This window comes from Cavia porcellus, unplaced genomic scaffold (genome assembly GCF_034190915.1).
Source record: "Cavia porcellus strain 051 isolate PalLab524CR breed Dunkin Hartley unplaced genomic scaffold, mCavPor4.1 scaffold_23, whole genome shotgun sequence".
NCBI lineage: Eukaryota > Metazoa > Chordata > Mammalia > Rodentia > Caviidae > Cavia > Cavia porcellus.
In genome coordinates, this window is record NW_026947506.1 from 27,892,857 (window position 1) to 27,905,755 (window position 12,899).

The following is a 12,899-nucleotide window of genomic DNA, read 5'->3' on the forward strand; positions in this document are numbered from 1 at the left end:
AGAGAAATCCAGAGAGGAGGAAAGTGTGGATGTAAAGGCATAAAGAGGAGAGAAACTTGAGAAAGCTTGGATGCTCTGTGCCTCTGGAAATCTGGCCGAGCAAAGTCCGTGAAGGATGCAGACTCGACCATGCCAAGGCTCAGTTTCTCCTTGCTCACTGTCTTGGAGGGTGGAGAGGTCCCAGCAGGTGCAGCAGATGGAAGAAGCAGAGATGTGTGGAAGCAAAGGCAGAAGAACCCCTGCCTAGCTTCAGAGGGGAAAGGCCTGAACCTTGGGAGACATGCAGTGTCCCAGGGGAAGGGAAAGTACAGCTGTGTGTGTGGCCATGCACCAGGGTGCTTGTCTGCTGAAGAGGCAGAAGCAGGGATTGCGGTGAGGGTTCACTCGCAGGTGAGAGAAAATTGGAAATGGTGGCATGGCATGGGTCACATGGGGCTGACTGCCTCGCTGAAGTATTTGCATTTATCGTGACATCTGCAGGTGATCACTGTAAGGTGATGAACTCACTGGGTGATGTTTATAGAGCTCTGGAAACAAGAAAAAAAATGTGCTTTGAACAAGTCTTGGCACGTGCTCCTTCCTTAATCTTTCATCAAATCTATTCAGAATTTTTTTTTTTAACCTATTTCTGACAGTTCCCTAAACCCAGGAACACGTGGTGTAACACGAGCTCTCACATTGGCCCAGCACACACAGTCCTCACTGGTCTTCAGCAAAGCATTTCCAGTTGCTTTTTGATCTGCCTCCAGCCCAGCCCTTGAATGCACATCTCAGGTGGCTGGATGCACAATGCTTCATGCCCAGGCTAAATGTGCACTGACAGCCTCTTTTGTTGTTGTTGTTTTTATTTGTTTCTTTGATGAGACAGAGCTTCATTATGTAGTTCAGGCTGGCCTTGAGCTCACAGCCATCCTCCTGCCTTAGCCTCCCAAATGCTGGGATTACAGGCATGCGCCACCACACCTGAGGACAGCTTCTTGACATACCACTTCTCAGACTTGTTTTCTTACTAAAGAAAGTGGTGACAAGCGCGTGCAGAGATCACTTCTGAATGTGCTCTCCTCTGCCTGCGAGAACTGCTACCACACAGCTAGAACTTGCTTAATCTTCCAGCATCCCTTCCTGTTCTTGTCAGTGTTATCCAGAGAAACCAAAGCAATAGGCTACGTGAAATTACTCGCAGTAGATCTCATACATATTCATGAATATGTATATATGCAGGAGATTGGTTAGGAGAAGTTACGTCACACAATTACGGAAGCCGAGAAGTCCCAGCATGTGCTGTCTGCAAACTGGAGACCCAGGGGCAGGGTAGGGCAAATCACTCCACACTCAAGTCCTGAGAGCCTGGAAGCTGAGAATGTAGATCCTTGAAGGGGAAGACAAGGCAGAGAAAAGGGCCTCCTGCATTCACTTTTTGCTTTGACCCCTTAGCCTGTCAGACTGACACAAAATTCATTACCATCTCACCCTGCGGAGAGCAAGGGGACACCCACCCGGAAGGCAATGCATGCAGAGCCAGGCAGCTGTGCTGTGCGCTTATGTCCTGGTTGCTGACTCACTCCACAGACCTTGCACTCCTTCCAACAAATTCTTTTCCTGCCCTTCCTTTTGGTCCAAGAATGAGCTGCTTCTTACTTTGTCAGTGACTCCCGCAGTGATGGTTTTTATGAACAGATGAGGCATCAGGCATCCAGGTTCTGTTGCCTACATGTCTTGATTGTTGCAATTTGAGGACAATGGAAAAGAGCAAATATACACGAGCAAAATCAGTCTTAGTTATAAGCGAGCTCCCAGGGGTCACTTTGCTCTTAGCAGAAGTCTTAATATACTACAGTTCCTGCATATTTTGTCCTTTGGTTAAAGCATCTCGTGTGATGACCTTGGGAGTCTTGTTCTGAAACTTTCCAGGGGAGTTAGGTGCCTTCATAATGGGAAATTTAGTGCATAAGATTTCATCCGAGTTAAACCTTAAACCAAGGATTTTTTGGGAAACATTTGTACATCATATTTATAGTCTGTACAACATTTTTATGACTAACATTTATTGAGTGCTTACTAGAGTCTAGGCAGTGTGCTGAATGTTTTATGTAATCCATTCAGTCCTACCAGATATAAGTTATTGCTATTTTCATCATAGCAGGAGAGCTTAAAAAATGTTAGAAGACTGGTTGAGATCACACAGTTTAGTTTCAAAGGGAGAATTTTACCCCCAGCCCCTCCCCAAATCCGGAATAAATACTCCTAGTTGTTTTGTGACAAAGTTACCACCTGGTTTGCCACTCAACCTTTTATATATTTAAACACTCAATAACAAGATTAACAAGATTTCTCAAATTGCAGGAATTTTAATTCCAATAAAAAGAGACCAAAAGTGCGAGTAATAATATATATGGAAGGTTACCACTTTACCACAGTTCTATGGATGTTCTTGATGACTTCCCATTGCAGGTGGAATAAGGTCCATCATGTGGTCTACAAAGCACTCTGTGGACCTAAGCCTTTCTTTTTCCCCCTCTGTACTTGTCATAAGCTCAAAGTCACACAGAAGTAAATGGCAGAGCCAAGATTCAAACTCAGAAACAATTTTTTCAGAGACACAAGCCTAACTACCTTGATAGTTGGATGGTAAAAGAAATGGATGGATGGATGGATGGATGAATGGATGGATGGATGGATGAATGGGTGAACAGATGATTGTATTGATAAATGAATAATATGCATAGCATCTTAATATATTAATATGCATTCCAGTCAGATCTGTCATAGCCTTTGTGCCACCAACTGCTGTATTTTTTCATATGGGTAGAGTCTCTATGAAAAACAGTATACAACAGTACTCAGGAGATGGAGAGGTGTCACATGTCCAGCCCCAGAAACTGGTACCATTTAGGTGACTGCACTGATTTGCCTGTGTAGAAAAGTTATATGACTTTTAATCCAACCAGTAAACTTGGCTACATGAAATATTAATCTATTTCCAATGCTGATGGGCAAGGAAAGTACAGCATTAATTCTGAAAAGCCCATTGAAAACATACATTGGAAATAACTTTCCATTGTCATTGTCTACAATGTCATTGTCCCTTCTCATTCTCCTTAAAACTCATATTCTACTTTTTAATGTTAACTTTAAAAAAAAAACGTAACTTGTATACACAGAGGTGGTCAGATCTTCAGAGAATGGCATGGCTCAGTGAAATTTCTAACCACCACCATCTACATAGTTATCATCCAGACAGTATTATGCAGCTTCCATGGGTTCTCTGGGGCAGCCTCCTTCCCACTCCTGAACTCTTCCTCCTTCCAAAAGAACAATGTCATATTTCCAGTCCTTTAGATGTGTTGTGCCTGTTTTGAGCTTCAGATACATAGGATCCCATATTGTACTTTGTGCACGTATAGCGTGGGCTAGGGCTCTTTTTGAGCAACAGAATGCTCATTTCAAGTCATTAATGTTATTAAGCATATTATCTCAGTATGTTCATATTCTGGCATAGCACTTAAAAATAATGCCTTTGTAGTATGGGTGCAGCTATTTGAATAAACCATAATTTACTTGACTAGTCTGCTGTTGAATCAACATTTTGATTGTTTTATGATTGGAGCTGTAACAGTTAGTACTGCTGTGAACATTTAGAGCACATTCTTAAGTATTTCTCCTGAGTTTCTATCTTTGGCTGGAATTGCGGTAGCACAGAGTAAGAACGTTTTAGCTTTAGTAAGCACTGCTAAATGAGTTCTCAGATTGGTTGAATCATCTTACACATCCATCACCAGTACATGATTCCGTTCGTTCTGTGGTTTTATTAACAATTAATATATTGTATCCTTTCTTTTCAGCCATTCTGGTGGACTGGGAATGCAGCTGACTGTTGTTTGAAGCTGCATTCCCTCTGGAGTAAAACAGCTGAGCACCTTTCCAAGTATCTATTGGCCATTTCGAAATTGTGTCTCATGAAGTGCACATGTTTTGCCTGTTTTCCTAGCTATGGGATTGTCTTTCTCTTCCTTACTGCCTTATGGATTCCATGGATACCACGTCTCAATGTTGCAGGTTTTTGTTTCCTATACTGCAGTTCTCATTTTTATGTATCTTTTGATTAACAGAAATGCCTACCTTTAACCCAGTCTGATAAAACCTTTTCATTATGGTTAGTGACTTTCTGTTGTTTAAGAAACTTTTGTCCACCTTAATATCATGGATATGCTCCCTGTGGTACATAAAGTCTTCATTATTTTTTTCTTTCACATTTTGATCTATGATCCACTTATAGATGATTTTTGTAGAAGTGTGTGGTGGGGAACCTCAGTTTATTTTTTCCAGGATCATATGTAGTGGATACAGCACAAAGTATAGAAAAACCTTTGTATTGTGCTGTCACTTCATCATAAATCTAGTGACTACATGTGTAGCTCTCTTTCTGGTCTCCTTACTGTTTTCCATCCTGTTTTTCCATTCATGTGCCAAGAGCACCATGTTGTGAATTATAATTTTATAATGAGCTTTTTCATTTGGTAGCATTAAGTCCTCCGGATTTACATTTTGGTTAAGTACTTTAATAATTACTCTGGTATTAAACCTAGTAGCAACTGACATTTACTGAGGACTTCTTTCATATGAGATAATATATGGATCACTTTTCACTTGTGTTTAATCCAACAACAATTTAATGAGAAAGAGGATATAACCTCTTTTTCTCTGAGAAGTGGAGGTGTAGAATTGTAAGGAGTAGGGTCGCATTGCTATTAAGTATCACATCAGGACTTGCACCCAGACCAACCTTGGCTAAGGGTTCTCTGCTCTTTTGGTAACGCACACCACCAGCCTGGGATGCAGCCTTAGTGATTTTGGCTGAATTGGCTGTCTTTGGGGGCTATGTGTCTGATTTTCAGCCCAGTACTAGCCAGTATTTTCTTTCCTTGCTCCATGTCAAAGGAAAATGTCAATGTTTCGTTGGCATTGGCTTAGAGACTGTGTCTTCTCAGTGTGGATTTTATACTTGGGCTTGGGGAAGGGTAGAACAGTACCCAGAGTTCCATTCAACTGGACTGCAGAAGCTGGGAGCAGCTGAGAAGGCTTAAAGCCCCTGATGTGTCATCCCCCAATTGCAGGGGTGCAGCTTCTTCAGAGGCCGAGCTCCTGAGCAGCAGAGAACTTGGAGTTCTTTGCTCTCACTCCCCTTTTCACCTCTTCTGCTTACAAAAGGTGCTGAACTTTCTGCACCCTCCCACATAGTACCACCCTCCAAAATCAGATGATTACCGAACACCAGGTCTAAAAATGGAAGCCTCAAGTTTTTCTGGAAAGGGTAGGATGTCTTTTTTCAGCAAAGGTATAAATATCCATTTTCCTCTGACAATTCATAGCCATATAATGCAGATTGACCCTAGAAGTATCATAATGGGTTTCCAGGCTGGGGGTGGCTGGTCAGATTTTCAGACTCTTCCGGCAATTTTCATGTGTCACCTATTCTTAGAAGTATACGACTTATCCCCTTTTTCCTGTTATAATTCTATAACAAAATACCTGTATATTAGGCCTAGTTATCTCTCTTACAGTGTGCACTATTTCCACATACCACTGCTAGCGAAATTGCTTACAATAGCATGGTAAAAATACTATATTTTGCTCAGTGTCTCTCAAATCTGTCTCCTTAGGCATTTATAAATGGGTTCAGAGTCTCTCAGAGATGGTCACGATCACAGAAAGCTATTCACTGTCTCAAACACTGTATATCTTCGAAAATTCCCTTTAAAGAACAAAAGTAGTGTGTCTTTTCCTGTGTCAATTGTCATTCCATCTTTAGTCAGGTAATTTTCTCATATACAGGTCTGCATTATGTGGCACGAATAGGTTCAAAGAGTGTGAAAACAACTAACAGTTTTCTTAAGGGTAAGTACTAGTTCATCAGGAATTTTCCAGGGCTATCAAATGCCATTCTCATGCATTAGCACCCTAAATGAAATGTGCAGCCATCCTGTTGAAAATGAAGTAATAATTAAGGGCCTAAACTTCAGTGCAAGTGCAATCTCCAAATTCTATAATTTTTGATGAATATTAGAAAGTGAAAAATGCATGATCTGACTTACTTGTGTATACATAGATAAATGGGATTTTAGAACTGGCAGAAACCCTAGAAATCAGTGTACCTCTTTTATAGGTAAGAATCTTGGACTCTAAGGAGGCCAGGGGACCTTTACAAGATCCCTCACAAAGATGCTACCCTGCATCATCAGCCCTGTTTTTTTTTTTTTTTTTTAATCAGTACCAGGGATCAAACTCACAACTGCCTGCTTGCAAGGCAGGTGCTTATGCTGCTGAGCTAAATCCCCAGCCCATCAGCCCTGGTTTTTTTGACGCCCTCATGACTCCACCTGCCTTACGTCATAAGCAAATGCCAAATAAGAACAAACTGACTTTGATTGTTGTCACAGTTTGGATGTGGGCTGCACCCCAAAGTTGTGCTACAGCGTTGGTTCCTGATATAGAATAATAAGTGGGGAAACCTTTAAGAGATCAGAAGTAGGTATCTGGGGACATGATCTTGGAAAAGATTAATGTGGGCTCTTCGTGTGGGTTCTCAAGACAGTGAGCAGTTATAAAAAAGCAAATGAGATTGCTTGCATATTGTTCTAACTTTCTGTCTTTCCCACATGACCACAATTATCCTATCTACTAGGTTGTGATGTAGCCAGAGGCCTTTAGCTAAATTGTAAACTAATTAATCCACTTTTCTTTATAAAGCACCCAGCCTTAATCATTTTGTTAGAGCAATAGAAAATGGACTAAGGCAACAAACAAAATGCTACATAACTGTACCATGTTCTTATTTTTATGTTTAAAAACTATATTGCAGATTATGATTGCTTTCAAAGCTTGCCTACTTATAAATTCATTAATGTCACTAAATTAATAGAATCCTACCTTCAGCTCTGAAAATATACATTTCAGACTTAAAATTCCAATGAATTGATCTTTTTTCTTTTTTTGATTCTTTTATATGAAGCAGAATCTCATTATGTTAAAAAAAACTCGTGTGCTTAAAAACAACGTGGTTTTTAAGATATCTCACTTGTTTTGTCTCATTGAACACTGTGCTCTAAGTTTCATTTATAAAATGATTGCTTGCTAATTTGATTCTTTTCTTCTCCTCAGTAAGAGCTGTTGTTTTCCTTACAAACCAGTGATAAACCTCACTCTCCTGCTGTTGTTTGCTTTGGTTTTGAAACTCTGAATCAAGGATCCTATTCTTTAGTCCATCTGTGTAATCTGACACAGGCTCACATTTATAAAAGAGTAGATGAGGGTAGAATCCATTTGGAAGTTGAACGTGGTTGCCCTCCTGCCCCAAACGTATTCCCATCCTTACAGTGGGGCATCCTTTGCACTGTTGTTGTCTCTAATTTTCAGTTGAGAAAACGGAGGCACAGAGGGGTAAAGTTACTTGCTCGTATGACTCAGCTCATAGGCAGTAAAGGTGGGATTTGAACCTTGGCAGTCTACCTGCAGCATCTTTGTGACCTTCTACCTTACAAACTCTTGGGCAAACCCTTTGCCTCTCTGACAGTTCTTGCCTACGAATGGAAAGAATTATCTGGACCAGTTCCTCCTGCTGGGTAACTTTTAAAGCCAAATATCTGTACTTTGTAAGTTTTACAGAAACAGCATTAGAACTTAATACTTATCTCTAATAGGAGAGCATGCTTAGAACAAGAATTTGCAAACCCCATGAAATTCTTCTCATCGTTTCTATGCAGCATGGCAAGATTGAAATTGCTCTTATTTTGTTGTTCCCACATTTCTTACTGAGAGGGCGGAGAACTAAAGATGCACAGGAAGAGGATAAGCCCATGTTTTTAAGGGAAGCAGAATGATTAGCTCTGGAGACAGACTTCTGGGTTTGATTCCTGGCCCTCTTACTGCAAGTCATTTAATTTCACTGTCATTCCACCTTCTCATCTCTAAAATATGGATTTTGATAGTGCCTGTGTTGTCACTGTGAATTCAGAGATCTAGACAGAAAAGGCTCTTAGAAGAGTACCCAGCATAATATACCCACAGCATGTGCACTTTCAGATTTCAGATCCAAATATGCTCTTAGGTTTCTTACACAATTGGGCAGAATGATTGGTGACTCTACCGCCTTCATATCTCCTGGGCCTCAAAGTGTTTTCACTTGGTTCCTCTTCTCTTTCTCATGCTCTCACACTGTTGGAATTTGTAAGAAGCTGTACAATGTGGTGCTCATCAGGATGAAAATAGTAATTAGTAGCCCCGAAGGGGGAAAGCCAACTAAATCTCCTTTTTAAAGGTGTTCGCTGGAAGCTCTACTCAGAAAATTCTATTTTTCTATTATTAGTTTTCTATCCTATGGCTACTTTTATCGATGTGCCTGATTTTTAACTGGGCACATTGTCATCATGAATGAAAACAATGAATCCATCTTGTGGACCCTTAACCCAACACTCCACTCTGTTGCAGAAGAGGCTGGGAACATCTCAGGGAAGACAGAAGAGGTCAATAAGTGCCAGAAACCAAGGAGACCCAAAATAGTTGGCAAGAGTACAGCTTGGCCCAGGATTGGGTAAAGAAGAAGTCCAAGAATAGGTTGCAACGCTGATGATTTGCATCCAACTCCATGGAAGCCAGGAGAAATAGGGCAAAAATAGAGAAATCCCAGCATTTTAGTATACTTTTAGCATCAACAGTTAATATGATACTCCTGCATGGTTTTACCTCACGTAGACCATTGATGAGTGGAGGAACTGTTATTTTTATTTATTTGGGGGAGATGCAATAGGAAGTTATCAGAGAGCAGAATGAACAAGTAGAGCTCATCAGCACAACAGTGAACTTTGGAACCACATTAATCTGAATTCTTATCCTGCCATTAATGCTAGTATTCACATGACCTCAAATGAGTCACTTACCCTTTGGAAATCTCCTGTTTCTAATCTTTAAATAAGAAGAAATTAGTAGCAATACCCCCATGTGCTTGTTGTAAGAAGTGATTATATGAAGTAAGAAACACAACAGTGAATTCTTATTTAAAAAAAAAAAAAAGATTATCACAGTAAAAGACACCTGTGCCTGGTGAGGTAAACTGAGGGCACCACCCAAGCCCACTTGAAGCCCGAGGTTCAGGTCCTACTTGCATTGATGCCATGGCCCTGCTCAGGTGTTCTTGTCAGCGGGTGCTTACTGTGCACTTGCTGGGAGCCCCCTCGGACTGCAGATCATGATCTGGGTTTCTGTGGCAGAAGGAGATCAAGAGATCCAGGAGAGTGAGGGGAGAAATTAATTTTCAAAGCAGCAGCCATAGAGAAATGTCTTGAGTTCTTGATGTCAAGGAAGGCAGGTGGCCTCTCTTGGGTCAGCTGAACTGTACATTCAGATGCTCACTTGGGGCCATCAAAAAAAAAAAAAAAAGAACCCATGATGAAAGGCTTCATTTCTGCAGGTTCCACCTGCCTTCTGCCTCCTGTATAAATGAGAATGCCCAGGATGCCTGCCTGCAGGCTGCTGCAGCCTCCGTGCTGTGGTGCCCTTGGCACAGAATGTGCCCCTGACAAGTCTGGCCTGTTATTAACGAGCTTGTTTTCCTCCCTCCTCACCCAGTGGAGCTGATGGGTCTTAGGTTCCTTTGACTCTCTCAGCTGCAGTGATCTCATAAAAATTTTAACTGGGGCACAAAGTACACATATAATCACACTAGGTCCAAAATGATACTGTGATAATGTGGTTAATAACAAGTCCTGGGGTGGCCGCAGCATTTCAAGGTGCTTCTGCACACTTGTAAATTTCACAGGCTTCAGTGCAGATGAAAGTGGGCCTGACAGCTCTGGGCTCAGGGGAGCAAACAGCACAGTTTGCCTGTGTTGCATCCCAAGTTCTCTAAATACCTTTGTGTCTCGGGTCAAAATTTCACATTTGGCAGTGTCTCTCTGCTAATGACACAGGCTATGGTACAGTGACTTAGTTAGTTCTTCTCATTGCTGAGAGGTGGATGGCTTGATGAGGGAGAGGGGAGATGTCACAGAACAGCCCATGTTCCAGAAAGCGACACGCTGGTGTACCATTTATCATCATCACTGCCACCTGTCTCCATAGCTATGTTAACTTTCATTCTTCCCAACATGCTTTCCCATGAACTGTGTCATTTTATCTTCTCTGAAGCCTAGTGAGAAGGCAGAGTACAGACTTATTTTGGCTCGTGGTCTCAGTCTGTAGATGGCTGGCTCCAAGGCAAAAGCAACATGGTGGAAGGGCCTGGGTAGACAGAAAGTGCTGAAATCTTGGCAGCCAGGAAGCAGAGAGCAAAGCTAAGAGCGAAGAGGGGAAACACTTCCTAACAAACCACCAGCCCAGCGGACCCACCTCTTCCTACCAGATCTTACCTCCTCACAGCATGCTCAGCTGTGAACTCACCCATGACCTAATCCACAGAAGAGCACAATGCCCCATTATTGTAGTCCCAGTATGGAGTACTGTAATCCCTTTTTCTGTCTAGCTCGCAGCCTGGAAAGTTATAATCCTATTGATATGTTATTGGAATCCAGGTGAATTAATTCCAATCTATCACTTACAGTGCAACTCACTAAAACATATTCACAGTTATGAGAGGTCAAGGGGTCTTGCGTCTGGTCAAGGTGAGGATTTATGGAATAAAGGCTTGATCCAAGACCTCCCCCAGAATTTATTATCTCATGAAGAAAGGGTGAGTGACAGTGAGGGTGGTGGGAATTAGGTGAGCACAGTGAAGTGAGTTAGCCAGGTGGACAGCAAATACCCCTGTAACATGCAGGGAGAATGATATGCACACAGACCGGTCTGCATAAGTCAATTAGGGAGCATTTGAATGCTTTTAGGAGGCCATTGGTTCAGTTTCTGATAAGTAAAATGTCAAATCCAGTTGGCATTCTTGCCACTATTAGTCTCTGCCATCCCACTCTGCTCAACCATTTCATAGTGAACATGGTGTGAGGAAACAAGAAGATGATCCAATCATCTTGTGCAAGCCCCTTATGAACACGAGACTGCTGAGGGACATACTTGATCTAAACCATCACACAGGCTATATGCCCTCATGTGTCTACGAGAAAGTGGGATTCCCATACCCTCAGACCTGGTTATGCCTTTCAGAAGGAGTGAGCTGTACCAACCCACATTGAGTGGTGATTGCTCAGAGGTCTCTAATTTATTGTATTCAAGAAGGATGAAGATAAACAAAGGTGGCATGGAACAACTTGAAGTCAGCTGGAGCACGTCCTCCTCTTAGGTGTGCTGAAGGCACAGGGCCTGGAGTCTAGACCCGAGTATTTGCTGTGTGACCACTGAGATCTGGTGCTCATCCACGTGATCTGCTGCAGGGTCATCATCAAGGGCAGAGGTCTCCACTGAAAACTGGGCTCCCATCCTTCCTCTTTCTTCTCTCCTGGAATGCCACCACCTTTGTCTTTGAAATCTAATCAATAAAGAGATTCAATTAAGAGATACTTTCACTGCATATAACAGTATATACACGGTGTGATCAAAATACACAGTGTTTATGTTTTTATAATTGTATTACAGTTAAAAAACCCATTGCCAGAGCTGGGGATTTAGCTCAATGGCATAAGTGCCTGTCTGGCAAGGGCAAGGTTGTGAGTTCAATCCCTGGTACAAAAAAAAGCTGCCATGAATCCCACTCACTTTGAATACACTTAGTTGTGTATTCTTGACACCTTTTGGAACAGTTCTGGAAGTCCACTTTCATGAGTGGACTTTTTGATCACTTTCTGTGATTAAAAACATAGTGAATTTTGCTGGCAAGTATTATCCAACAAAGAGGCAAGATTGTAAAACCATGACAGTGTGTCCTTAACCATCTTATTCACTGGATCTGGCCACCCAATCAGAATTATTGTGAAAAGTAAATATTTTGAATTAGTTCAAGACAATAAGGCCACCACAGTAGTGCAACTAAAGACACTCCTAAAGAGGCCTTCCAGGACCGCTTCAGAAAGTTGGCTAGAAAGATGGAATAAGTATGTCCAGAGTGAGAGGAAAAACTTTGGAGGAACTCTTACCAATGTGTCTTTTATTGTAATGAATTTTTAATTTAAAACTTTACTTTAGTATATTTTGGTCACACTTTATCTATTTTTCTTTTTGAAAACACTTAGAATACTATTCTGGAGGTGTCAAAAAACCTCATCCCTTGGCTCCATCATGTCCTCATCCTAAATGTTCAAATCCTCATCCTTAATGTTTATGACCTTATGAAGGATCACAGCAAAGCTCAGATGAGATGTCATGTCTATAAAGGGCTGTCAAGGTATAAGTCTGGCAAATGGCTGGGATGCAAGGAATAACTGGGTGCTGGGTTGCTGAGGAGGAAGAGGAGGGGTGACAGCACCTCTAGCTTAGGCAGTGGGTCTCATCCCTCAGAGAGCTATTCAATTTGCCCCGTCGGCCAGCCATCCATGCCTGGGAGTGTAAAACACATGGTTACTGACATCAGATGGTTAATGATCTTCATTATCCCCTGCTCAGTGCCCTACAAGCTCCCCAGAGGAATAATCTCAGATTCAAAGTTGGGTTGAACTATAGAGTAAAGAAAAGGCACATTAAGGGTGCAGGAGGAGCTGTGCCTAAGGGGCACTCGGAATAGTTTTTATAGGATCTGATAAACAGACAGAGAGTTCATCTTCAGCACCAGCAGCCATCAGGGTCAGGTTCTGCTCTAGTAAGAAACCGATCTCTTTCCCAAAATTATATGTGTTTACAGGCAGGTCTGGCCATCTGACTTTGAACTTTTATTTTTTAGGAAAACTGTCCTTTAGTTGCTTTTGCAGAATGCCTTTTCTTTGTTTGCTTAAGCAAAGATGGCAAAGATGCCACCTGTCTTTGGGGCA

General features: G+C 41.8%; 1 protein-coding gene across 7 annotated transcripts in view; it reads left to right on the forward strand.

The window, feature by feature from the left end:
• The window catches only part of Elmo1 (engulfment and cell motility 1), a 531,134-nt gene that overhangs the window by 361,358 nt on the left and 156,877 nt on the right, over positions 1–12,899 (forward strand). The window lies entirely within an intron of this gene.